Source organism: Cygnus atratus, chromosome 2, assembly GCF_013377495.2.
Source record: "Cygnus atratus isolate AKBS03 ecotype Queensland, Australia chromosome 2, CAtr_DNAZoo_HiC_assembly, whole genome shotgun sequence".
Taxonomy (NCBI): Eukaryota; Metazoa; Chordata; class Aves; order Anseriformes; family Anatidae; genus Cygnus; species Cygnus atratus.
Window position 1 is genome coordinate 75,213,686 of NC_066363.1, and position 25,726 is coordinate 75,239,411.

A 25,726-nucleotide genomic window follows, 5' to 3' on the forward strand; every position below is an offset into this window, starting at 1 on the left:
CGTGCAGTAAATACTTCCAATGCTGAATGTGTGATTGATACTCTGATAAATTCTGTTTGTTGTGACACTACTGCCAAGCAGCAGTATTTCTGTGTTTTGTTCCAGCTTCATCAGAGTTAACAGAGTTTTACACAAACCCTATTTCACAGAGTCTTATTGAAAAAAGAACAGTAGCAGCAATTCATTAAGAATTCCATTCTAATTTAATTTCTGTAAAGATAGACAAATTAGGATGAAGAAATTAATCTCTTCAAGAGGCAGGAGTTAAATATACTGCTGAATTCAACAGTTTTACAGCATACCAGGAATGCTTAACTATTTTAACAAACAATATTTGAAATTAGCAGGAAAGGGGGGAGAGGGGCTTTTTTTTTTTTTTTTTTTTTTTTTTTTTTTGCCTCTGGCAGCGCACAGCACCATCTCTGGCCTCTGCTAAGCTATCCATGCCAACTGTGATTCTTCTTCTTGGCTACTGCTGAAGCTGAATGTTTGCCTTTGGAAAACAACACGCTAACCAAAAAGCAAGTTTTATCAAAGTATTATGAAAATAGGGCCAAGGGCTTTCCAATACTTTGAAAAATATGTTTTGCTTATATAAACCCTTTTTCACTGTGGAGCTTTTAGTGTCATCTACCTGTAGCACAAGACCTTTAATCATAAAAATATAGCAGTAATATTAACATTTTTGTCTATTACTCACTGATGTACACAAGCAGAGGGGGCTTGGCAGTAAACAAGCTTGAGTTCATTCCTCCATTTGTTTTATTTATTTTTGCAGTGTATTTTAAATGGATTCTCTCTTGGGCTTCTTGCTCCTGCAAGCAGTAAATCAGGCAGCAGGGCGAAAGAGCACTTGAAAAGATTACTGCACCAGTTGGGCTTAAACAGCTCCATCCCAGCAGGGCAAAAAGGTCAGCTCCACTGTAATGAACCCCGCAGTTAGGAAGTCAGTGTTTTGTGCTTTTTCACATAAATGTTACTTAAATATATGTGATATTATTATTCCTATTATGACTGTGTGATCAGACAAAGGCAATTCTATCCCTCCTGCAAAATGATAATCAATTTTTGTTCTTAATCTGGAATCAAAGGATGTACAGGTACGTAAAACTACAGAATAACTGCCTTTATGTTCATAGGATATTATTCAAGTTGTCTGTCCATTTGTCCGTGTTCCTCCCAACCCCCACAAATAAAACAAAAAAAAAAATCAACAACCAATACCTTTCAGTTTTCACCTACCTATATGGTGAGCCATAACCTCTCTTGTAATTATGCTCAATCTAGAGGAGGGAATTCACACTTCTAAGGAACTGGATCAGGGGCACAAACAATGAAGCAAATTGTTCAGCATCACTAATCACGAGTAAACAATAATGCAGTATTTACAGTCTAAATAATGGAATAGAGACAGCAGCCTATGTTACATATTTCTCTCTTTAACACAAATTGGCCATATTGTCACCAGGCCAGAGTTCACTGCTCTTGAAATAATTGGACACAAAGTGTAGATAGTGCACCAAATTCAGTTAAACATGTAATGATCACAGAAGTGGGGGAAATAGTTTGAAAATGCAATAGCAAATAGATTAAAATACTACCTCTGGTTGCAATTTGACATTTGTTACTATAATATTACAACGATATGTCTATCATGAATAGCTGGGGCACAAAGCCAGTCACATTTACATGAAAAGTAATATTAGAGTAATGGCTACAATCGGGCATGTTAAAAACATCTCCACAACTACTTCTATGATCGTCTTTTAGGTTTAAACTATCTACATTCATTTAAATAGCATAATTATGTTATAATTAGATATTGATCATTACACATAATGCTTTCACACACAGGTGCCTAATTTTTTCTTTTTCTTTTTGTTTTTTTTTTTGTTTGAAGTTTCACTCTAGTAAACCTTTAGAGCCAAATTTATCATCTTTATTAGTATTTTCCCATAACTACTCAACATCTCAATTCAACAGATTAGAAAGGAGGCAAGAGGGAAAAAACAATCACTAATGTGAGTCTAAATGACCAAGCTATCAGTGAATTCAGAATATCAGCTTCCAGAATAGTTTGAAGAAGCCTGTTGATGCTTTTTTTTTCCTTTTTTTTTTTTTTTTTCTTTTCTGGAAAGCCTGTGAGAGACATGCTACCTGACCAGATGCACTTTTAAGGAGTATTTCTTATTTTCTTGTGATTTTATGACATTACTTCATCATGAACTAAATATATACATATACATATAATGGAAGGAAGCAGGTGAGAAGGCCAGCATAAAAAGAAAAGCAGCATAAAAAATGTGGGTACGAAACTATATTGAAAAGAATGAGTATAAAGGAGGGAGATGACAGAAGTCAATAAGGCAATAAGTACAAGGCAGAGAAAATTCTGCAAGAACTGTAGAAAAAAATAATCAGATACATAAAGCAGGAAGAAAAAGTTTCTCATGATCTAGTTGTTGACCATCACTCGTGCCATGTGCTTTAAGTAAACTAAAGGCTCAGCTATTCATTTTAGCATCTCACTATGGCTCTCACTATTCAATTTTAAAAGCAGACTTTGAATGAATGACAGTATCATTAACATGTTACAATCAACTGGAAAGGCAGGAGATTTATTCTATTTGAGAAATAGTATCCATGTATCGTAATTTAGCTCATATAAAAGAGATGTTCAATAACATGAGAATAAATGTAAAGACTAGTGTCCATTTTCATTCAGATTAAAAATCTCTTGTGCTGTATGTTACAATAACATAACCTGATGGATACATTAGAGTAAGAAACAACATATGATGTACAAGTACCACCACTGGACAGTTAAAATATCACTATTATTTCACTAAGTAATCAGAGAAAACAAGAGAGCACCTAGGCCATGCCAGCTTGCTTCAGATATCCCTACTTTCATTTTCCACTGAAATGAGAATTCTAGTTTCGGGATCCTTCCTTAAAGGCTGTGTCAAAGTGAATATGATGGTGCTCATATCCAATTAGCTGATCATACATTGTTGCAAGGTAAATATTTGTTAGCTGGCTTACACATGGCACCATGTTCGCCATTCTGAATCTCCCCTGGGGTTACATAGGTAAAGGCAGCACTCCAGAAATCCAAATCTGGGCTACGGCCTTGTAAAAGAATCCTGCATATGCATCTGCTCCATCAATAATGCCTCATTCCCTTTTTTTATTTCCACCCTCCCCAGGTGAACCCTGGAGTATTTGAATACTGCTTCAGAGCTATTGATTTATGTGTTTATTCTTGACACTGTGTTACTAAAAAAGCTGTTTCACAAATTGATTCAGTATCTCTTTTAAGCAGTTAACTGAAGTTCTCTGAAGAGTTACAAAGCTTAAGCTGAAATTTATTAGTAGAAATAACAAAAATGAACAGTCACTGTCACAAAAGATTTCTTAGGTGCCTTGGAGAGTTCTGCTTCAATTCTCTCCTGAGAATCAAGCGCTGTCAAAATCAGACATTGAAATTTCCCATTTTATGTTCCACGTCTGCACGATATGGTTAATGTTAGACTTTAAGACTACAAACTTCACAGTAGCCTTTTATTGCTGCTCTGTGTCTTCCTGACTCCAAAATTCTCCTGGGTTTTAATTAGGGTCTCTATATCCCTTAGGTTTTTAACCTCTTTTAAAAAGCAGCACGCTCTTTCACCAAACACTGCTCCAGGATTTTTCTGACTATTTAATAGTTATTTGCTTAATATGACTCCTAGGTACAAAACATGCAACCAAAAGCACAATCTGCACTAAGGATATATAACTACTCCAACTTCCACAACAGCAGTGAGACCCCCAGCTTGGCCAGGAAAGAAAAAAAAAATAAAAAAGAAGGAAAAAAAAAAGAAAAAGAAAATAAAAAAGAAGAAAAAGAAAAAAAAAGCAGGACCAAGGACCAAGACTGAACGCTGAACAAAACTTTGGTTTCTTCCCCGGTAGAAGAATAGGAGCTACGTGGCTATGTGAGGACAGAGGAAGAATAGTTCTTTGGACTTTTAAGGAAAAAGAGGAAAATGTGAAAGATACAAAAGGGAATATTAATGTCAACAGTTCCCTAGCACATGGCAGAATTTGTCATGAGCTATTTGAAATTCCTGGTAAAGGAAACGGCTGATCTTGTGCTGTTAAAATCTGGGCACTACATAAAACAGTAATGGCAGATTTCTTGGCTTCCAGTGGTATTTTCTGAAGAAAATACTGGGAAAATATCAGGAATAAAACAAATTAGCAGAATACCTTCCATGGAAGAAGAACATGGGCAGCTAAAAGCCTGACTAGAGCTGAAGCTCTCTGAAAGCCTGGAAATCAGAAATGCATCTGTACCTGTCAGTATCAAGTGTTAGCAAAGAGGAAGACTTTCAGATGATGGCTTAATTTCCAACAGCACCACCAAAAAGTTACAGAATAGCTGTAAGAAATTTTCAGTAATGAAGGCGTGGTAAACAAACTGGGAAGCTGTGTAGCAGAAATGAGACAAAGTATTTGAGACTAAGCAAGAAAAGAAATGCAGGAGAGAGGATTTCTCAAGGAATAACAAACAAATAAAACAAAAAGTAGAATACTTTGACAATTTTGACAGATAGAAAGCTTAGGAACCAGCCCAGAGTCTTAAAGAACAAGGGTAAGAAGGACAATGCTTGCAGAATGCTGGAAGATGTAGCAATCAGAATTTGCCATTTTCTATACCTGTGTTTATAGAGCACAGTGTCCTGACTCGAATAAAGAAAATGAGATACTACAAGGCTGAATATAGAAAGGTACGCCAACCAACTCAGAGCCTAATTAAACAGAACATGTAATAAGCGCATTTTAGATAATGCTCAGCTTTGCCCAGCCAAAGAAGAGGGGAAGCAAAAATGGCAATACTTGACCTCTCGTCTGCGTGTAAAAACATGTATAGATATGAAGAAAAGAGCACCAAGAGCCTGAATAGCTTTCCATGGAAAGCTTAACACCCAGTAATTCTTAGCATCTTGTCAAGGATTTGTTCTTAAAGCACTCCATCTGTCTGTGAACGTACAGTAATGACAACATCAGAAAAACATGTGCCCACCCAATTTTGAAACTGAGACCCAAAGCTGCAAATCTAAATAGTCATGGATATTTAGTAACTAATATCTATCTTAAACTTATGTATTTTTATACCTATTTAGGTTCTTAAATAGGTAGTTTCCAAATAATCACTTCTTGATTTTGTCTTAGCCACCAGACTATCTGAAATTACATTTTACAACTGTAAAATAAGAAATTACAATTTACAACTGAGATCCATTTTCAGAAAAAAAAAAAAAAAAAGGAAAAAAAGCCTTGAAGGCAATTTGATCCAAGGTAAACAGGCTAAATAAAGGTGTTTTTTCCTTTTTTTCTTTCATCATGCAATCTCCCATAACAGTTGTCATGTTCCTTCTGTTTTTTTCAACTTTCTCATAAAGTCTACAATGGATTTTTTATGTAATTGGCAGCTAGCAGAGCATTTTATGCCTTTGATTTTTAATGTCTTATAATTTAATATTATCACATTTTCAATCATACTAAACTAAGGCATATCACAAAAGAACATTGATTAATAAATGAATGAGCAAAAAAAAAATTACTAGAGCAGGTTTCTTCATTCTGGATGGAAAAGAGACCATCATGCTGAGACTGTAACTACAGGCACTATCTTGATTGTGAGAAGAAACACATGGATTCTCGAAAACAAAAAAATCAAAAACCTGTGACTCATGAGTTACAAAAATCACAGTAAACTTAGATATTAAAAAAATAATTTGTCATACTATCCAAGATAAAATGTTATATCATTTTTATATAATTACATATAAGGCCTGCTTCTCTGGGCATCTATACTACATAGTTTGAATAAGAATAAGCCTGGGTGAAATTTTTCATTATGCAAAAGCTGCAACAGTGAAATTTCTATGTAAATCTTAAGGAGGAGTAAGGACAATCTCCTTTACATTGTGTTAAATATTGCAGAATTCCAGCAAAAGGCTTACTGCACTTACATCCACTACTTAATAGTGCGTTGTACTGGACCTAAAGGCTGACGATGTTATTTATTAAATCACATGGGAATTGCAAGTATTGAACTCCTGGATGTCCCTTCACAGCATGCATATCTTAAGAGTGTAGCAGTGGATCAGCAGAAGTCTACCTTCTTACTACAGTCACACATTTCTTGCAATAAAGCCTGAACACACAGATGTCACAGAGGGACAGACACTTCATCTTAATCTCTGACAGCAGCACAAATGCTGGCATAAAGGATGCAAGGGGAGTCATTCCCCCTTGTATTTATCCAAATAAATATCCCCCTTACTTATCTAAATAAATTTGTTTCTTCTGCAGTTGCTGGGAATTACATGTTCAGTGAAGGCAGAGCAGGCTGGTACTAAAATTTAATTACTCCTGTGGTGTATTCATGCAGCTATAGCTAAAAATATCTGAGCAGTTCCCGTCTCAGAAAGCTTTTCTCTGCCCCCCTGTGTAGATAACTCCCCTTGTCACTAGCAGGATGCTCATCTCTGTGTACAGTAGCCAGAGGAGAACAAAATTTCAATATTCACCTTTGAAGGACTATTTTTGGCAGCCAGAGACAAAAAAAAAAAACAAAAAAAAAACATGCAGTGGCCTAAAACGTCGTATGCAACTGGGTACGGAAAGCATTCCCCAAAAAAGGATGAAAAGACTTCTTTAGGGAAGAGTTAATTGTTTAACTGCCACTTAAACAAAACACTCCTATTTGATTACTAAATTCTTTCCTGGCTCTTTCCATAAAGAAGAAAGCAGCCTAGTCTGGAGACAGCTCGCATAACTTTCTATTTATCTAGCTGAAAATTCTTTGAAAAATATTTCTCTCTTTAAAGCAAGGCTTATTTCATAGTATGATTGAACCTCTGTTCACACACTCACTACAAAACTGTAAGTAATATATTACGGGACTGTCACTCTAAGTACATTTAAAATGTACTGTGTTTACCTTACCAACAAAATCATTCTAGTACAGAAGTCTTTCACATATACATTTGCTGTGCCAGGAACTGTATTATATTCTAGCATTAATGTCCCATAAAGTTGTTACTGCTATAGGAATATCAAAGACATTTCATTGCATTCAATGAAACATGCAGGAACAGATGATTAAAATTAAGAGTCAGAGGAACAACACTAATGAATTCATGCTTGTTGTTTGCTTGTGCCTAAAATATTCAATGGAATCTCAGCAGCAAGACAACAAGCAACATTTAGCTGGTGGTAGAAACAAAAAAAAATGAGATCTTGACTCCTTTGAAGTTAATGGCAAAACTACTATTACCTTCAGTTTGCTAAGAATTTTACCTGTCATACTTCAACAAATGGTGGGAGGCGACTGTAGTGTTAGAAGGACATTGTCACACTTCCATGTTATAGCTCTTAGGCACTGAAAACATTTTTTTTCAGAAGGTTCTTCAGTAGCTTCTAATCAAACTCTGTTTTCCAAGAAGTACAAGATTTCAAGCTTACAAGGGCTGGCAAATTTGCCCATGGGGAGTAATAATTATTATTAGGGAAAAAACAGATGTTGCCACTCTTTTGTCTTGTATTGTCACAACTGATGACGGGACATATGCAAAACAAGGACTATGTCAGGGCAGAAAAATATAGGCCCTACATATTCTAATCAACCACTGGAATGCCTAGCACCTGAACATAAGATATGGAAAATGGTTCTCTTCTGTTTCTTGCACCCACTGGCAGGAAATAAGAATTTCAGCATGCACATGTGCCTTCACCTTATAACCTCCACACCTGCAATGCTCCTGGCGTGTGCTTGGAATCTTGCCTACCTAACTTCACTTTCTGTAAAATTAGATTCAGTAACCCAATTTCTTGTTTTTTCTTAATAGTCTATTCATACTCTTTGTTTACCTCACTTATGTTCATCTCTCCCTTCTGATTCACTTACTCAAGGGTGAAATTTAGCTCTCTATATATCAGTCTGGCTCAGAAACTTGCAAAAGTACTTCATTATGTATGAATGTACAAAAATGTAACGATGTTTGTTATGATGCATTTTAGAAATGAATTTTGGCAAAGAACACAAAATATTATTGTTTTAATACCTTCATTTAAGAAATAAAACTTGCACCTGAGTGACCGAAGAGATTCTAAGACAGAAATTACTTTCCCACGTGTGCATCACTTTGAAACTGAACTCCATATAAGCATCTGGGTACGGATTACTCTAGAACCTATTTCAAATTGTACATTCTTTCATTTAAAGTCAATAGGTAAAATATTCAAATATCTGTGTAACATAAGAGCTTTTTAATGTGTAATAAGTACCTGAATATGAACAACTGTAGGTCTTCGTGCTTTCAGCAATAGTAAGAAAGGAGATTTTAGTCCTTCTTATTGTACCTAAAAAGGGATTAAAGTATGTGCACTAGATGCAAGAAATGACTGCATTTAAAATTAGCTTGTTTCATACCAGTTTCTACAGCCCTAGCATCTGAATATACATAAGGATCAATTAGCAGTTACATAAAAAAAGAATTGTTCTAAGTTTATCCCAGTAGTTCACATCTACACAATGGAGAAAAAAAAAAAAAAGACAGCTAACTATGTGACCAAGATTTTTCAGTAACTTGGGAAACATTCCAGCCCCTAAAAACACCAGTTACTTCTGCAAAAGACTTGAGAACACTTCCTGGCTCCTGGATTTATTTGAACCGAATGCTGGAATTGGAATAAGCTAGTGCAGTTCCCATCCTTTTTGGAGAAAAAGTGTATGGGCAGAGAGGAAACCATACATCTCCCCATCTGGAGGATCAGGAATAAGATTGGGGCCAGGCTAGAAACAGCCATTCCCTACCTCTCCCGTTTTCTACCTTTTTTTCCTGAGGGCAGTGTAAATGATCTTCTGCATGCCTGGAACAATATGATAAGCAAGGAAAAAAGATCTACAAACTTCTTCCAAATGGCAGCATTGTTTCCTTTACACTCATCCTTTCATTATGTAAAAGACTTATGGCAAGATGTGAATCCGTCTATTTCAATTAAAATACACTTAACATTAGCTCAGTAGATGTGGAGGCAGATCATGCTTTGTCATCAAAAATGTTGGTGGTCACTATAACAATTCAGTTTTAGTCTAAACTAGTTCTAATCTAAATTAGTGAAATGCTTTTATCAGTCCATCCCGAGGAAGACCGATTGCCTCTCTTATATGTAAATTCTCCAACAGCACAGTACTTTTCTGAATATATACAGAAGGAAAATACAATGGGAAATAGTCTTTCTAAATGTTGAATTGCCTGAAGATTGCAATACTACCATGTTACAGTTAATAATCAAAGTACTTTCTTAGAGCTGTAAAATGGAAACAGATGTTGGCACTTACCCATTTCATGAATTAGGGGTGATAGAAAAATGACACCCAACAAAACTGTTAAGTTTAAGATGTCAGTTTTGCAATAATTTCTTGCCTTCTAAATATTAAACAGTAGTTTGAGGCTGTAACAGGAGATTCTGTGCATCTTTTCATCATTTCCCTTTAGCTCTTTAGGTGTGAAGACTTAAAACTATATAATCAGAGGTATTAAAGATGGAAAAATTAATTAGTGACTTGTTATTTTTATTCTTGATATAAGTCAGCTTTGTTGGGCTGACTTATAAACTACAGTTCTTCAGATCCTCCTTAGATCGGTTCCTAACTGAGCCCTAATGATGCAGTTATTATCACATTTGATAAGCCTCTCCTTACCACCTACACTTCCCGCAAATGAAGAACACAAGCAGAAGCTTAATTGTAGTGGCTTCCTCAATATTTACCTCTCAGCTCAATAAATCATGATGGTTCACCTCTTCCAAAGTCAATAACTATTTAATATTCCATTAAGTTGACGGGAGTAAAAGAACAGTAAACCATGTTTCTGCTATAGCAATGTAATTGACTACGACAGGGAACAATTCCCCTTTCATTTTGAATAGCAATAAAGCATCTGTTACTCAAGGAGTTTGATCATTTTAAAATTGTATGTAAAGAAGCGGACCATACAAACTTGGACTTAGTTTTCTGAGTGGAAAGTTAAAAATCTGTTAAATTATAACTTTACTACTATACTGCCACATTATTTCTGAAGAAATTCTTATGTTAACTGAGAATGACTCCTGAGATTATGATAGCCAGCCCAACTACATAAAGTCAATGAAAGAAAACTGTACAGTTTTCATTTGTAGATTAATAGTGAATATGCTGTCCTTTAAGATACGGAAATTCTGGATGGCCTAAGCTCATTACATATTGGAGCTTTGGAATTCCTTAATTTATATCAGTTGTATTATTCTGATTAATCCAGATTTACTTTATCCTTCTTCCATTTGCAGATAATTGAGAAGACTGAGGAAAGGAATTGGTTCTTCAAAGAAGAATGTGATTTCAAACAAAACATTATGCCTCTTATTAAAAGAAAGAAAGAAAATATTACCATTCTCACAGTTTCTGAATACTCTCAAATACAATGGTAAGAGCAGTGAGGAACAATACATTTTATTAGAGGACCATGTTCTCTTACAGTGAGAAGTTCTCAGATAACTTCTTAAATTGATCACCTCAGTAAACTGAGAATACAGTCATAGATACCATACCAATATGGATCTCATTTTTGGATTTGAGGTAGAGGGTACGATTTGGCTTTCTCCTTCTTTTTTCCTCAAGAGCAGCAGTATCAAATATGGAAAAAAGAATAATGATCACTATTTCTTTTTAATTTAATCTGCATTCTTCTTCAATTTGTTTGTCTGTGAGAGAGACAGCAAAGGGCCACAGCAGCCAGAATTAAACATAAGCCATTTGCTCCTGCAGACTTTATACAGATGAATTAATTACAGACTGATTAGCTGCTGATTTTTTCTAACCTAAGACTCTGCTCAGGCCTTATACATCCCTACCACTTTTCACTCTTTACAAACTCTGCAGATTTTGTTAGCATCTTTTCCAAGAAAATAATCTCTTGAAGGGAAATTCCTGAGCACATAAACTGATAAACAGCTGGCCAGTACTTCCAAAAGGTGCAGTATAGGTATAAATTAAATACCACTCAAATTTAGTGAATTCTAGAATAGAAATTGTTTTAAAGAGTATGTAAATCCTTTGCAACTCAGTGAGGTGCTTGGAAAGACCAGAGCTCAGTAATATGATCACGAATCTACCTCAAAGATACATCACAACAACCCCATGCAATGCTACAGGCCTGGGGCAGAGTGGCTGGAAAGCTGTGCAGAGGAAAAGGATCTGGGGGTGCTGGTCAATGCTCACCTGAACATGAGCTGGCAGTGTGCTCAGGTGGCCAAGAAAGCCAATGGCATCCTGGCTTGTATCAGGAATAGTGTAGGCAGCAGGACCAGGGGACTGTCCCCTTGTACTCAGCTCTGGTGAGGCTGCACCTCAAGTACAGTGTTCAGTTTTGGGCCCCTCAGTACAAGGAGGATGTCGAGGTGCTCGAGTGTGTCCAGAGAATGGCTACAAAGCTGGTGAAGAGCCTAGAACACAAGGCCTATGAGGAGCGGCAGAAGGAACTCAGGTTGTTTAGTCTGGAGAAGAGGATGCTCAGGGGAAACCTTGTTGCTTTCTATAGAAGGGAAGGTGTGAGGAGCTGGGAGTCGGCCTCTTCTTGCAGATAATTAGCGATAGGACTAGAGGGAATGTTCTCAAGTTGTGCCAGGGGAGGTTTAGGTTGGAAATCAGGAGACATTTCTTCTCAGAAAGAGTAGTCAGGCATTGGAATGGGTTGCCCAGGGAGGTGGTGGAGTCACCGTCCCCGGGGGAGTTCAAGGAAAGGTTGGATGTCGTGCTTAGGGACATGGTTTAGTGGGTGATAGTGGTGGTAGGGGGATGGTTGGACCAGATGATCTTGGAGGTCTTTTCCAACCTTAAGGATTCTATGATTCTATGATCTAACAGAGAGCTCTAATATCTCCTGCTTTTAACACGGACAAAGGTGGGTAGTTTTGGATTGTGTCTTACTAATTGAATTATTGAGCCAGCCTGCAGCTATGTCCTTAGGACACTAAGCTGACACTATCACTGTCTTCTTGATTAAGTTCATGCATCTCAGAAGAATCAGCCTTTACTGGGGAATTCTGTAGTTGAATGGCCTTCCAAGCTGTTGAGAGGAGGCATCCTCATAAAGTGAGAGATTTGTGAAGTTCCCCTGTGTTTTACCATATGAGGCATTTGTACACTGGTATGGATAAAAATAGATCAATTCTGCAGTCATATGCAACCCCAACACAAACACAGAAAATCAAGATTCAACTTCCCTAATATTCACTGATATACATTTTATGTATTTTTTTTTTTGGCCAAAAATATTTTCTTAAAACAGCACTGAATTTTGGTTCTTTAGTCTCTGAGTCTCTGCAGACTGATGCACTTTTTTTTTTTTTTTCCCCCCAGAAGTGGAATTACACAAACTGATACCACCTGAAGATTTGGCATGCTGCATAAATGTCAGTTAATAATAAGATCATGTACATTAATGTCTTTTTTGGTTGGTTGGTTGGTTTTGTTTTTTGTAGTGACTAGGGGAAAATGAAAATGTGGAACGAATTTTCAAAAGTAGAACTTTCATAATGCAGTGGGTTGACCTTGCCAACGCCCAGCTGCTCTCCCACTACCCCTTCTCAACAGGTCAGGGGGAGAAAATATGATGGAAAGGCTGTGATAGAGACAGGAAGATCACTTACCATCATGGGCAAAACAGACTTGACTTGGGGAACGTTAGTTTCACTTATTACCTATTAAAGCAGACTTAGAGAGTAAGAGACAAATTAAAACAGCTTACAACACACATACCCATTCTTCCTAGGCCCAGCTTCACTCTTACATTCCCAAGTGGTGCAGGGGCTGGGGCGAGTCCCTGAACGCCCCTCTCTGCCGCCCCTTCCTCCTCACACCGTGCCCTGCTTCAGCGTGGGGCCTGCCCAGGGGCTGAGGGAAGGAAATCCCTGCTCCAGCGCCGCCTCCTGCCCAGGAGGCGCAGGGGGGTCTCTGCTGCAGTGCCTAGAGCCGTCCTCCCGGGTGCCGGCAGGGTTGTTTCTCTCCCTTTCTTTCTTTCTGCCGGCTGCCGGGCAGCGCTGTGCCCTGCTTTCTTCCCCAGGCTGTCTCCGAGGCGAGGCGCCGCCACCTTGGCTGCTGGGCCCAGCTGTGTCCTGCCGTGGGGCCGTTGGGGCAGGCACGGGGCAGCCCCGGCATTGCCCCACACAGCAACCACGCAGCCACCCCAGAACCAGGCAGCACCTGGGCACATGCATCCATTAAACATAACTTACAAAGCATGCCTTGGAGAATACAAGGGTGTTGTATGACCATATTTGTCATTCAACTCTGTATACAGTAAATTTTGGTTCACATTGGGTCAGCAGTAACATTACAGGTGTACACTGACCGGCTCAGTGTGAAACGTAACATTGGTATTTGGGGAAATAACATGGTAGGACAAAGCTCTAGTTTCACAACACGATGGGAAGGCAGACCTGAAGTTTTATGATTCAAGTGTAAGAATTTCTTGTGGAATCAAAGGTTAAATTTAGACTACTGTATGCAGTGATAAGTGTATATCCTTCTAAAATGACTTTTAGAAGACTTGCAAGATATATTTAACACAAGCAACTGTGACTGGTTGGGCAGCACGTTAAGAGGCTAAATTCTGAATCTGGTTCATTGATGGGAAAATAGACACAATACTTTGTCGGTGTAGTCACCTCTTACTTGCATAGGGATAAAAGCAGGCCCAGGATCTCTGTTTTTTTTAATACAGAAGTGTCCTGTATGGCCAGTCTTATGATACTCTGTTCATAATGCTTCTGGAATCTCTAAAGAAAAGGAAAAGTAAATGTGAAAAATATTTTAGCCAATGCATTGAAAAATTGAGTACTCCTGCCAAAGCAGATGTTATTAAAGGCATCGATAATTAAATGGCAATAAAAGCACTTATTCCTAGAAGAGAAAAATGTAAGAGCTATCAAACTGCTAAATCTATGGTGGGAAAAATGTTTTAATACAATTATTATGAATTAACAATTAATAAAAATCACTAGTTAGTATTGTTATATTATTATACTCCAAATACTTGCAGAGTGGGAAGTGAGAGAAAAGGAGTAACCAGATGCCTGCTCAGTGCTAGCAGCAAGGGCAAGAGACCAGACCTGGTGACCTGAAGGATATCAGCATAGACCAGTATGAACCATGCAACCTGCAGGAGGCCCTTGTGGCTCAGACCGCGTTTCTCAGCATGTGGTCTCGATGCCCTGATGCAGGGGTAGTTGTCCTGCAACCTACACGGAGGTATTACTTAAATCAATTTAATCTGATTTAAAAGGAAATCGAAGCCACATAAATTGCAATTGTCAGTGTCCATAGATTTAAATCTATTTACTGTGTGATTAAGCAGATCCAATTAAGCAGATTTAAGGACTTCCCAATTAAATACAAAGACTTCCCAAGTACCTTTAACAATCCTTTTTTTTTTAGTGTACAACAATTTCATGGCAATCCCACTGGCAGTAAAACTGACAGAGACAGTAATTAATTTTAACACCTTTGATTACTAAATTAATATTTTCTTATTAAAACTACATAATCTAATGAATTTACAGTTAGTAATTCCACAAATGACTATAAATTTCCTGTTATTCTCCCCTCATTTTATTTACCCATGTGTAAGTTTTGACTATCTGCAACTTTGCATATAGATCTTGATCTCAGCTGAGAAGCCACTTTACAAAATGTAAATTTGTTCACTTGTTCTTGAACTGTTTGTTGCCTTCATAAGAGATTCTTATTATTCTGTTTGTCTTCGAGATGCAAGCTGTTTGAAATTAAACCAGGTAGAAGAAGCTCCTTTGACTTGAAGCATTGCATTCATTCCCAAGGGAAAGCTTGACCCTTTAAAGCCTCAGAAAGAAGAAAACTGTTTTTCTCAGTTTAATTTTCATCAGAATAGCTGAACTGGATAAGCTTTGAAATAGGAATGTTACAGTTTCAGCAGTACAGCAGTATTATACAGCTTCCACTGAAATGAAAGCAAAAACATCTGCTGTCTACCTATGAGTAGTAACACATTCAACATGACAAAGAACATACCCTGAACACAGTAAAGATCCTGTCTGCCTAAGTATATTGCCGTCTGAGATCCTTCTGCATGTTGCAAACGAGTTTCCCTTTTATGCACATGTGTTTTAAACTCGTTAGTTTAGAGCAGTGCTGTCAGTATTGCATGAAGTCAAAGTCCTGTACTGTTTCTGCTCTGAGGTTTATTTGGAACTCACAGGCAGCTGGCTGCTCTCTTTTATTTATCAGTTCTTCAAGAGTACTCATTGAAGCACCATTCCTGTTTCACCCAGTGGTATAAGGTGCAGTCACCAAGGCACAATAAATCTGTCAACAAATGCTGGCATTTCTTCCTGGCTGTGCCTCTTTGTTTATCAAATAATCATTTTCAGTAATAAGGGAGCAGAGTGCAAACATGCTCCTCACTAATTTGCTATGTTTGAACATCTGATTCTTTAACATTGTGAACGGGAACCACTGATGAGCTTTGTGACTGCACAGTTTGGTTCCAATTAAATTTTTAACGAACAAAAGTCAAGCCCAACTGTGACTTGTGGCAGAGTTTTGATTTCAGCAGTGCCCTCTTACGTCCTCTCATTTGGCTAGGTTTCCCCCACTGAACATAAATATTGATAGTTGACAAGACAGCAAACACTAAGCAAGGCATGAAGTGTACCAAGCACCTTGCTTTTCTGAGTTGTCACTTGATTTTTTTTTGATTTTTTTTTTAGGGGCTGTTGACAGATCGGCAGTTGAGCTTATCTTGAATTTTCAAGTTCATTCAAATCTATTTTCAGAACGGGTATCCCAGGGTGATGGTAAGGCAAAGGAAGCAAAGTGTGCTTGCACCATCGAGCACAGTGCTTTAAGCTGATAGAAAACGTTTGAAGCTATTTAACTTCTCTGTAGGAGCCCACAAAAGTCTGTTGCTTCCTGCCACTAATAAATGCCATGGAGGCCAGTTGCTTTCAAAGCTCCCAATAAAACCCACTGGTGTTGTTTTTACAAGAACACAGCAGAAAGGAGGAAAACTAATTTAAGAAATGTTTGCAGCAGTGAAATAGTGCTCAAAGCTACAGCATTAATGACAGTAGTCAGTAGCAGCAGCTGAATGTCTGGATTTAAATGGCAATCTGCTTGGCTCTAGCAGTTTAAAAACAGCCCTGATATTGGACAGAAACATCCCTTTTGTACACATACCCAACAGATTGGGAGATCTCACCCTTGGATTCTCAACTCTATAACCAATCAGGTTAGATAAAGGAAAAATAAAATACTTTGGATCCCAGGCTTGTTTTATTTAGCATGCATTCTGTAACAGTTTGCAACTAGAAAAAGAAAATCAAAACAAAAAACAGCAGACAAAAACAAACAAATAAACAAAAATCAAATAAACACGTAAGCTTTAGCTTAAGGAAATAGTTCCAGTAGCTGGGGGCAGAGTCCCCCAGCCAGTATAAACTCGCTCAGCTCCCATGACTACAGCAGAAATGCACCACGGCTATTGAGCAGAGGATGGGGCTGCCTGACATTAGCCTCTCGAATTCATACCAAATAAGTGGAGTTAAGATTATTAGAAGTATAGCATCTACTTTTGTATCAAAGTATCTGATTTTTTTTTCTTCTAAAGTTTTGGTAAAGAACAAAAGGCCACTTACTCTTAACCCTTAAATACAGATTTAGAAGGGTAAGTTTAAAAATATAATTTGGAAGAAGTCTTGCCTGGAGTTCACAATTCAAAATTTGGATAAATTCCATAGAGTTCAAAAGATGATGGACATTAAAGCTATTCTGGAATTCTGGGAATTTAATTTACTTATTTTAGAGATTCACTTTAAATGCATCCTCCTACACCAGATATGCCAGAAATGGAACCCTAGTAACTGAGGAACCAGATTCCTGAGGGGGAACCATATAAAATCTCTATCTATAAAAGCTCCATCTAATTTTTCATAGTAACTTTACCCCACACTTCACCAATACAAAACAGTCTGACCCTCATGTGTTTTTTTGTTTGTTTTGTTTTGTTTTGTTTTGTTTTCAAGTGGCAGAAGTGAATGATGGTATATGGGAGTCATTATAAAGGATTTAGTAGTATGCTTTTTGTATTGCTTCCAGTTTGTTCCAGTGCACCTGTATGATAAGCTACAAAAAGACTATTTTAGATTACTGATTTCTGCATATGGAGGTATGATTCCCAAAAGTATGTTTTCTTAGCATTTTTAACTTTTATTTTAACCCCCCAATGAATGCCTCTGGAGACTACTCCAAATATTCTACTGCTGTGACAATTTTTCTCACAGCACTCTCTATTTCCTCATTATTAATTTTATTGTGCCTACTTCTTTCTTCAGGTTTTACACTAGATAATTTTCCTTACTCCTTGGAGTTAAAGCTCTGATGAAAAACAAAACAAACAACAACAACAAAAAAAAAACCACAGAGTTTTCTTTTAAAAATTACTTACCTTTTGTAAAACATTCCCTCACAAGTCACTCACTCAACTACCTAGCAGTTTTTTGAAATTTTTGCTGCCTTGAATCTTTCAACGGATTTGGGAAAAGTGGTGTCTGCTTTTTGTTTGTTTGTTTCTGTTGTTGTTGTTTTGGTTTGTTTTTATTTTTATTTTTTTCTGAACCATATAACAAAATCATATTTTGTATACTCCTTCACCTGGAACTTTTTTGGTATTAGCATTTTCCAAGGGTTAGCTGTATTTAATTTTATTTCAGGCCTCTTGTATGGGAGGTTATTGAGTCTTCCAAGCAGGTACTTGAAAGAAGTGAAAGATAACTCACCTCTCCGTGTTATTAAATGATCAGCCAAACTTTCAACTCAGGTTGCTCACAGGAACATCTCTCTATTTCTCAGCCTGTGATACCAATCACTGTCATTCCAACCAAAGAGTTACAATGAATTATCTTTTGTGTAAATCATGCTCTTTTCAGTCACAGAGAGCTATGCTATCCTGAACCAATTTAGTTTTTGTTTTTCTGATCTTTGTTTGTATAGCCCTGTTTTAGTATTAATAGCTTGCTCAGCAGTATCTTTTAGCTTTTCTTCCATATGATAGCCCTAGTCACAGAAATATGTGATTTTTTCAAATAAGTCTTCATTTATTAACCAGTCAAATATTAAAATATGGACATTAAAACTGCTGTGGCAGCTATAGCTGGAAGCTTGGGTCATCATCCTAAACAGAAAAATACTTTATTTCTTTTATGCAGTCATTCTCCAAAGCACTGGTGTGATAACCATTGTTATTGAGGCCACCTCTCTTCTATAGTGGGAAACAGGTTTTAAGAATTATTCTCAGTGTTTCCTTTGAGCCTCATGAACCCATATCCACTGACGGTTTACTGTACTTCTTCATACTACCCATTTTTATTGGTTTCTCACTACATTTTAAGGCACACTCCTAAAATCTACTACCTTGGTACTCCTGTAAACATTTACTTTAATATACTAATTATTCCAAATTAATTCATTTGCAGTTCTCTCTTCAAGATAAGATTATGTTTATATCTCCAATGAATTTCTGTAACTCTAAATGGTTCTAAAATCTATTTTTGTTTAGAATCTTTTTTATTGGGTAATTATTCTGTCTTTATGTCAGTTAATCCATTTGTTTTGCAACTTTTTATTATTATTATTATTATTTTTATTGCCATTAATACATTGCCCTGTTTAAAATATATATATATATATATGTAAAGCCTCCATACCTGATTTTCAAATCACTACATATATACAAATGGTTGCCTGGTGCTCTGAGAATATTAAAAACAGACAGTAAAGGTGATATATGCTATGGCTTTCCAGAAATCAGAAGGAAGGGAATGGGGAGAATATTCTTTCTGTATGTAAGAAAGTATGTTCTACAATGTGCTTTCCTTTAGCAGTATGAGAAAAAAAGAAACCTCTCTTCAGCAAACAGGTGGGAAGAGAGAATACAGATACCATGCCATGGTATGTTTTATTCCATAAATACACTAAGCCTTGTGGTAAAACTGTAATGGAAATTCCTGCTTAGGCAGAAATGAAATTTAAGTCTTTAAGGAGAGGCCAGGCCATTAACTCAATCACCAGAATCTACAGACACCTAAATTCAATTGAGCATTGCACAGATGTTTTAGGTTGCACTGTACTGGCAGAACTCAGAACCTTTCCTTTGTAAGGAAGTTACTGTCTCATAGGGCTAGATAATCAGAATATTTAATGGTTATTCTGGTTCTGATACCAAGAGTCCTCCATGCTGTTTCTCATGGTGACAAACTTCAGAAGGAGGGTTGAGAGGATGAAAGAAAAAATCCAGAAATGCAGAAGTCACACAGACCAACCTCCCTGTTTCAGACAGATCGGATGGGTTTAAATGATGTACACAGAGCAAGCCAACACAATCTGTCCCATTAACCTAATCTGATCCTTTGGAGTCTGTGCAGCCAACACACCTGCCCCTTTACAGAAGCAGGTTATGGAAACAGCGTGATTTGTGTACTCCAGCTTCCACAGGCAAACACTAATGTCACTTGGAGAGTGTTCTGCACTGACGGAGTCTGGCAATGTTTGATTGGCAAGATGAGTCAGGAGGTGTCTTTGCAGGACCCACTTAAAACCATAGAGACAATCCTCCAAATTAAGGTTCAGTCCTAAAGGTTGACTTATATGAAATAGCTCAAGCTATTACCACTTCTCTCTGATTTTTGCCTCAGATGAGAATTGTCACAGCTGAAACCAGAACATTCAATCTGCTCATGGATACACGGCTGATTCTCTACTATCTTTAGCCTGACACATCAAGATAAAAATAAAGGATTTTGGTCTATTGTACCAAACCTAGTTGAAAACCGTGCTGTGTCAGGAACTGATCCAGTATTATAGTAGGTATGTCTGCCTTATTGGCGGGGACATCCGTCAGAGAAGCAGAATGGATAGTACCAACTCTAAAACTGCAGCCATCTGATTGATTTTAGTCCACCATGACATGGGTGATGAGGTACTGGAACAGGTTGCCCAGAGAATCTGTGGATGCCCCATCCCTGAAGGTGTTGGAGGCCAGGTTGGATGGGGCTTAGGGTAACCTGGTCTGGTGGGAGGTGTCCTTGTCCATGATGGGGGGGGGGGGGGGGGGGGAGGTCTTTAAGGTCCATTCCAATGCAAGCCATACTGATTCTACTACAACTCTGTCACAGGCATTAGCATTATCACACGCCTCTTCATACACACACACACACACACACACACAAAAGCCAATAGGAATGTGAAATTTAAGTTCCTTATCTCCTTACATTTTAACTGCTCTTCTTTCACACTAAAGGTTTCAGAGAAGCCTAAGGAAAGCCTCTGAGACTTTTTGCCTGCCTGGCTGCTATGTATAGGAAGGGTTCGGTGTGATTCAAGATTGTTGTATGTTCTCTCTGGGTAACTTCAACAGCAGCTGTTGAAGACTAAGAACACATCAGCTTCACTGACTAGAACAAGAGACTGAAAATTAATTTGCACTTGGCTCTAATCAAGGCTGATTGCAGTCTTGGTGACCTTGGGCAAGTTACTCAAGCTCTTTGTTCTTCCTGCTCAGCTGTAAAATTAAGTCAAAGCAGGACTTCACTGGAAAACAGATGTTGCCTCAGAGTTGAATTTTTCTGGTAAATAAATTATAGAATAAAATATAATAATTAATTAATAACTAGCAGTCAGCACATAGTAATTATGCAGCTAGACCCATTATGACTGTACATAAACAAAATCAATTTTCATTACAGAATATTAATGTTATCAAGCATTGATAGAAAGACTTTAACAGTTACCAAAAAGCTTTTTTTTTTTCCACTGAAGTACATCCATTGTGTACCTTTATAAGCCAATCAAATCCTGTTATAAAAGCCATGTATACTGAATTTTAATCCAAGTTTGAAAACGCATTTCTGTAGTGTTTCATGTCTTTATAAAAGGGATGGTTTTATGAGCAATGAACATAGAGTCAGATTCTGTGGCAGGTTAAGCTGTTTTAAATTTAGCTACCCCACGAAGACCAGCAAAGCTGGCTGTAGCATCATGGCAACTTAATTTAAACCATATAGTCTTTTAGGATATCAATTAATGTAGTGTTTTGTTTGTTTGTTTGTTTGTTTAAGTAGAGAAGGATTTGAAGTGAGGTTCTCTTTTGGAAAGGTTTCAGTGTAAATGAACATGACTTTCGTGGAGATTTTCAAACAAGCATGACTGATGGAAATGTATTTTTCGATGTTCCCAAGTACAAAAATAAATAAAGAGCTTTTCCTTTCTGAAGTTCCTCTCCTTTTTGTGAGGGTGGAGGAGAAGAGGAATACAAAAATTACAAAGACTTTTTGCATCCATTCATACTCTTTTTAAGGGAATTGATATTGTAATGCATTGAATTTCTACTGTTGTGCACTTTGGAAATCGGAAATCTATAGCAAAAGGTACAGGAAGATTATTATGACATCACTGTGACTGATATTTTAGAAATTCAAAGAACAAGGAAATGAATAACAACCAAAATTAAACTTAGAAAAAAAAATAAAAGACTTTTCTGTTGCATTTTTTGTTCTCACATAGATGGGTCCAAAGTTCAAGTTTATCATGCCAGTGAAAATATTTCGGTAATAGTCATGATCTCTGATATCCCAGTCTTTGCTGACAGAAGTTAAAAGAACCAGTTTTCAGTCTGGATTTCAAGACAATTCCACAGAGATTCCTTGTTCTTTTTACATTGCAGAATGCATCCAATACCATTTTTAAAAGCCATTAAACCGTACTAAGCTTCATAGTGCACTCCTCACTCTTCAGTATCCCTACTGTCTTTTGTTTCCCTAACAGGTTTTCTTCCTAAGACCATGGATTGATTTACTGTAGCTGCAATTCAATTGCTGTAGCTATAAAGCAGGATGGAAAGCATATGCTTTCTAAGCTGCAAGACAAAAACCTGGCATTGCAGAGCTCAAATTGTAGGATTAGCTCTTGTTAATACTGCTTATTGATTTCATTGTGATTCTACAATGGAATTGGACAAAAAGAATGCAACAAGTCGTCTACTTCATCCTAAATCTAAAAATGGCACTAATTTAAAAGTAACAGAAGAGACTACACATTGGAAATGTGCAACATCTGCCTGTTTGTCAGTCAACTGGATACTGAATCTATGGTAGATGTAGAGGGCTGCATTTGTGTATAAGTGGTCAGTTATACACCTTGCAATTCTTTCATCTTCCATGGATTGCACATGGAAGGCAAGCACCAAACCAACTGTGTTTAAATCAATAAAAATAGACAGTGGTGGTGCTAGAAATGTGATGTCTTGCCTATTATGTCTATTTCACACTGCAGTCAAAGAGAATTAAGTGTTAGAATGATCTTGATAATCATATTAGCCATATGATGTAAGCCATATATATATGGTAGTGACAAATGAACAAATCTTACTGCTAGGACCTTTTTTGCTTTTATATGTCAGAAGACAAATCTGGAAGACTCTATATCTGGACTTCTAATGGCTTTTTCAGTAACTACTGATAACATCCCAGGCACTTCAGAAATGAGCAGTTAATGGGATTAATTTCCTCCCCTTCCACTTGAAATCCTCTAGCATCCCCTTGCTTTGAGAGGCTCAGTTAGTTCATGTTTAAAATTCTTTGGGATGAGTTAGTTGCTGAGCATAACAGAAGGGGGTTGGTTTTCACATAGAAACTTCATTGTCCTTCAGGTAGTGTTATTCTCCAAACTGGGGAAATATCTATAGGAACTGTTCTGTGTTTAGAATTTAGAACAGTAGGCAAGGTGCCAGAAAGAAATACAGATCTGTCACTATGTTTAAACCCCTTTCACTACCAAAGAAGCCCTGGCAAAGCCACATTTGTTTAATGGCAAGTTATGTTGTAAGTTTCATTGTCCTATGTTTTCATCCTTCAACATTTGTTGCTTCAAAAGTACCTTTGTGAGCTCTCCAAAAAAAAATAAAAAAAATGCATGCAGAGTACACAAATAAGTCAAACTATTTTTTTTATTAAAAAAAAAAAAAGTTATTTACCAGAATGCAGCTTTATGTGATGCACTAGAGGGAAAAACCTATGAATGTGAGCATAGGTATGCATGGATAAGTACACACAGATGACACAGAGAATCAGTTGAAACAATATTCAAAAAGAAACTAATTCATGCATAAAATTTGGGCATGAGCATTAAAAATAAATGTGTAGAGTTGTTATCAATTTCAAAACCTCTCTTTTTCTATCTTTATTTAAAAATAAATAATTGTAATTCACATCACCAGGAAAAATCACCTAGCTGGACTGGTATAATTTTTAAAGTTGTATAGTTTAAAGAAATATCAAACATTTCAGTTTGAAGGGAAATGATGACAATCCAAGTGCTAACTCAGAACAATCAAACTGAATTTGTGCAAGCTCATAAAAGTCCAAAAACTCCACTAGTCTTTGTGTAACTACTCTGAGGAAAAAAAAATTAATATATATATATATATATATACATGAGAAAACAACATGGAGAAGGTGCAAATCCTTGGTAAAATCAGACTTGTGCTATGTACCATCGAATGGTCCACATCTATGTTTGGCTAGAATGAGCAGCCATGTGGGACCTAATCTGCAGCTGATGGCGGGCCAAAGTGCTGTGCAGAACGAATGTGAGTAACGCTGGCAGATAGCTGCCTCTGAAAGTACTGCATTATAAAGAGGAATATGAACAGGATAATGGACTCAGACCAAAAGCCTTCAATATTGGAGAGTGAGTTAGTGACAGTGCAGTCAAGTAGGGAAATAGAAGCAGCTCAAACCATCCAGATTAAATAACATAGGGAGTTTTGCTGGATATAAATATCAAGATTAATATATGATTTACTATATTATTCAAGACATTCCACTAATCCCTTTATTAGAATACGATTTTTAGACAGGAGATCAATTTCTTCTTTTAAAAATGTACCTTTCATCTTCAGATACACAAAAATTATTTTCACAGGCACTTGGCATGCAAAAATTCCCAGGATTCAATGCATGTTTAGTATTCAATTCATTACACCAATGCCTCTAAATTTGGTACACAGGATAATACTCATTTCTCAAATGAGTCAAGCTCCAATGAAATTGAAAAGAGCTACATGCATTCATTTGCATCCAGAATGTAATGGATAATTTGAAGATGCTAGCATAGCTTTGATGTGTTCAATATTACACAAAATTTGAAAGTTATTTTCCTTTTGCTATGCTTTATGGCCAACTGCCATATTTTTCAGCAAGAAAATGTGGAAGCAACCTATGCCATCAGATATATGGATATTTATTTGTAAACATCTAACAGGAGCTGTTTGGCAGGGTCAAATTTAAGGAGTCACTAACAAAACACAGATTAGATTCTCCACATCCGGGCAAAATTAGACTGAACTTTCTTGTGCTCATAGAAATAATACTCCTTACTCACAAACAAATTTTAGTAAAGAAAGAAGAAAGAAAAAAAAAAAGAGAACAAACAGGTTAAGATTGAATTACTAAATCATAAACATTTGTGGACTTCCATTCTGATGAGGAAACTGCTCATGCAGCTGGCTTTCCTGCCTTTTTGCAATCTCTTCTTCACTCAGTCTTTGAGATACTGTAGACAACATAGGCACGGTTCAAGTTGTTTCCGATTATGGCTTTTGTAACATTTTAAATATTTTAATTCCTTATTCATGCTGTACTTCACTAGCCAGTCCCACAATAATCCCACTCTTTTAGCTGCCCTAGCTGTTCCTCACTCCTCCTTTCTCTGTTAGCTTTTGTTCCTAATTAATTCAATCTTTCAATAGTTTATACTCTTCTAGTTGTTTACAAAATATAAGTAACACTGAGGACTTCCATATCCCTTTTATATACATAAGGCTGTTAAACAAATTCTTCCACCTCTCAGATCACAGAAAACCTTTTAACAACTGTTTCTTCTTTACTTCATGCAGAGTGTTAAAGAAAGACCCCCAACACCCCTTTTCTTTTTTGATTAACTCTTTTTATAATTTGTGGTTGCAAATGAGTGTACTAGATAAGAGTAGCTGGTCCACCACAAAGCTTTTAGACTTAGTTAACCAATTTCTTTATATTATTAAAACTTCAAACTTTTATCTGCATGATGATCTCCTCCCCCTTCCTGTGACATTTTTCTTTTTGCAAACCAAAATGTCTATCAAGAAACGAAAGAACCTAGCCCATAACCTACCCCAAATACACAATTATGTGATGCGCCAGCTGGTTCCTCTTGCTTCCCATCCCTCTGTTAGATATTGCTGTTCTTGATGTCCTTAAAGTTGCCTGGCATCCTAAAGATGAGGGAGGTGTTTTTCTGCCACCAGGCCTGCATATAAAATAATAAAATTGAATAGCGAGAAATGTAATAGTAAAATTCAGGGCAGATAAGTTAAAATTTGACAGCAGCCAATAGGTTTTTCTTAGCTCCAAAACATTTATAATGCAAGTATTCTAAATGAATTACATGTGATTAAAACTACTTCATAACTGTTTCAGTGGTGAAGTTCTTTATGTCAAACAAAACTTTTGGACAGAATTAATTTCTAATTCTGAAACTCACATTGTTACAAAAGTATGA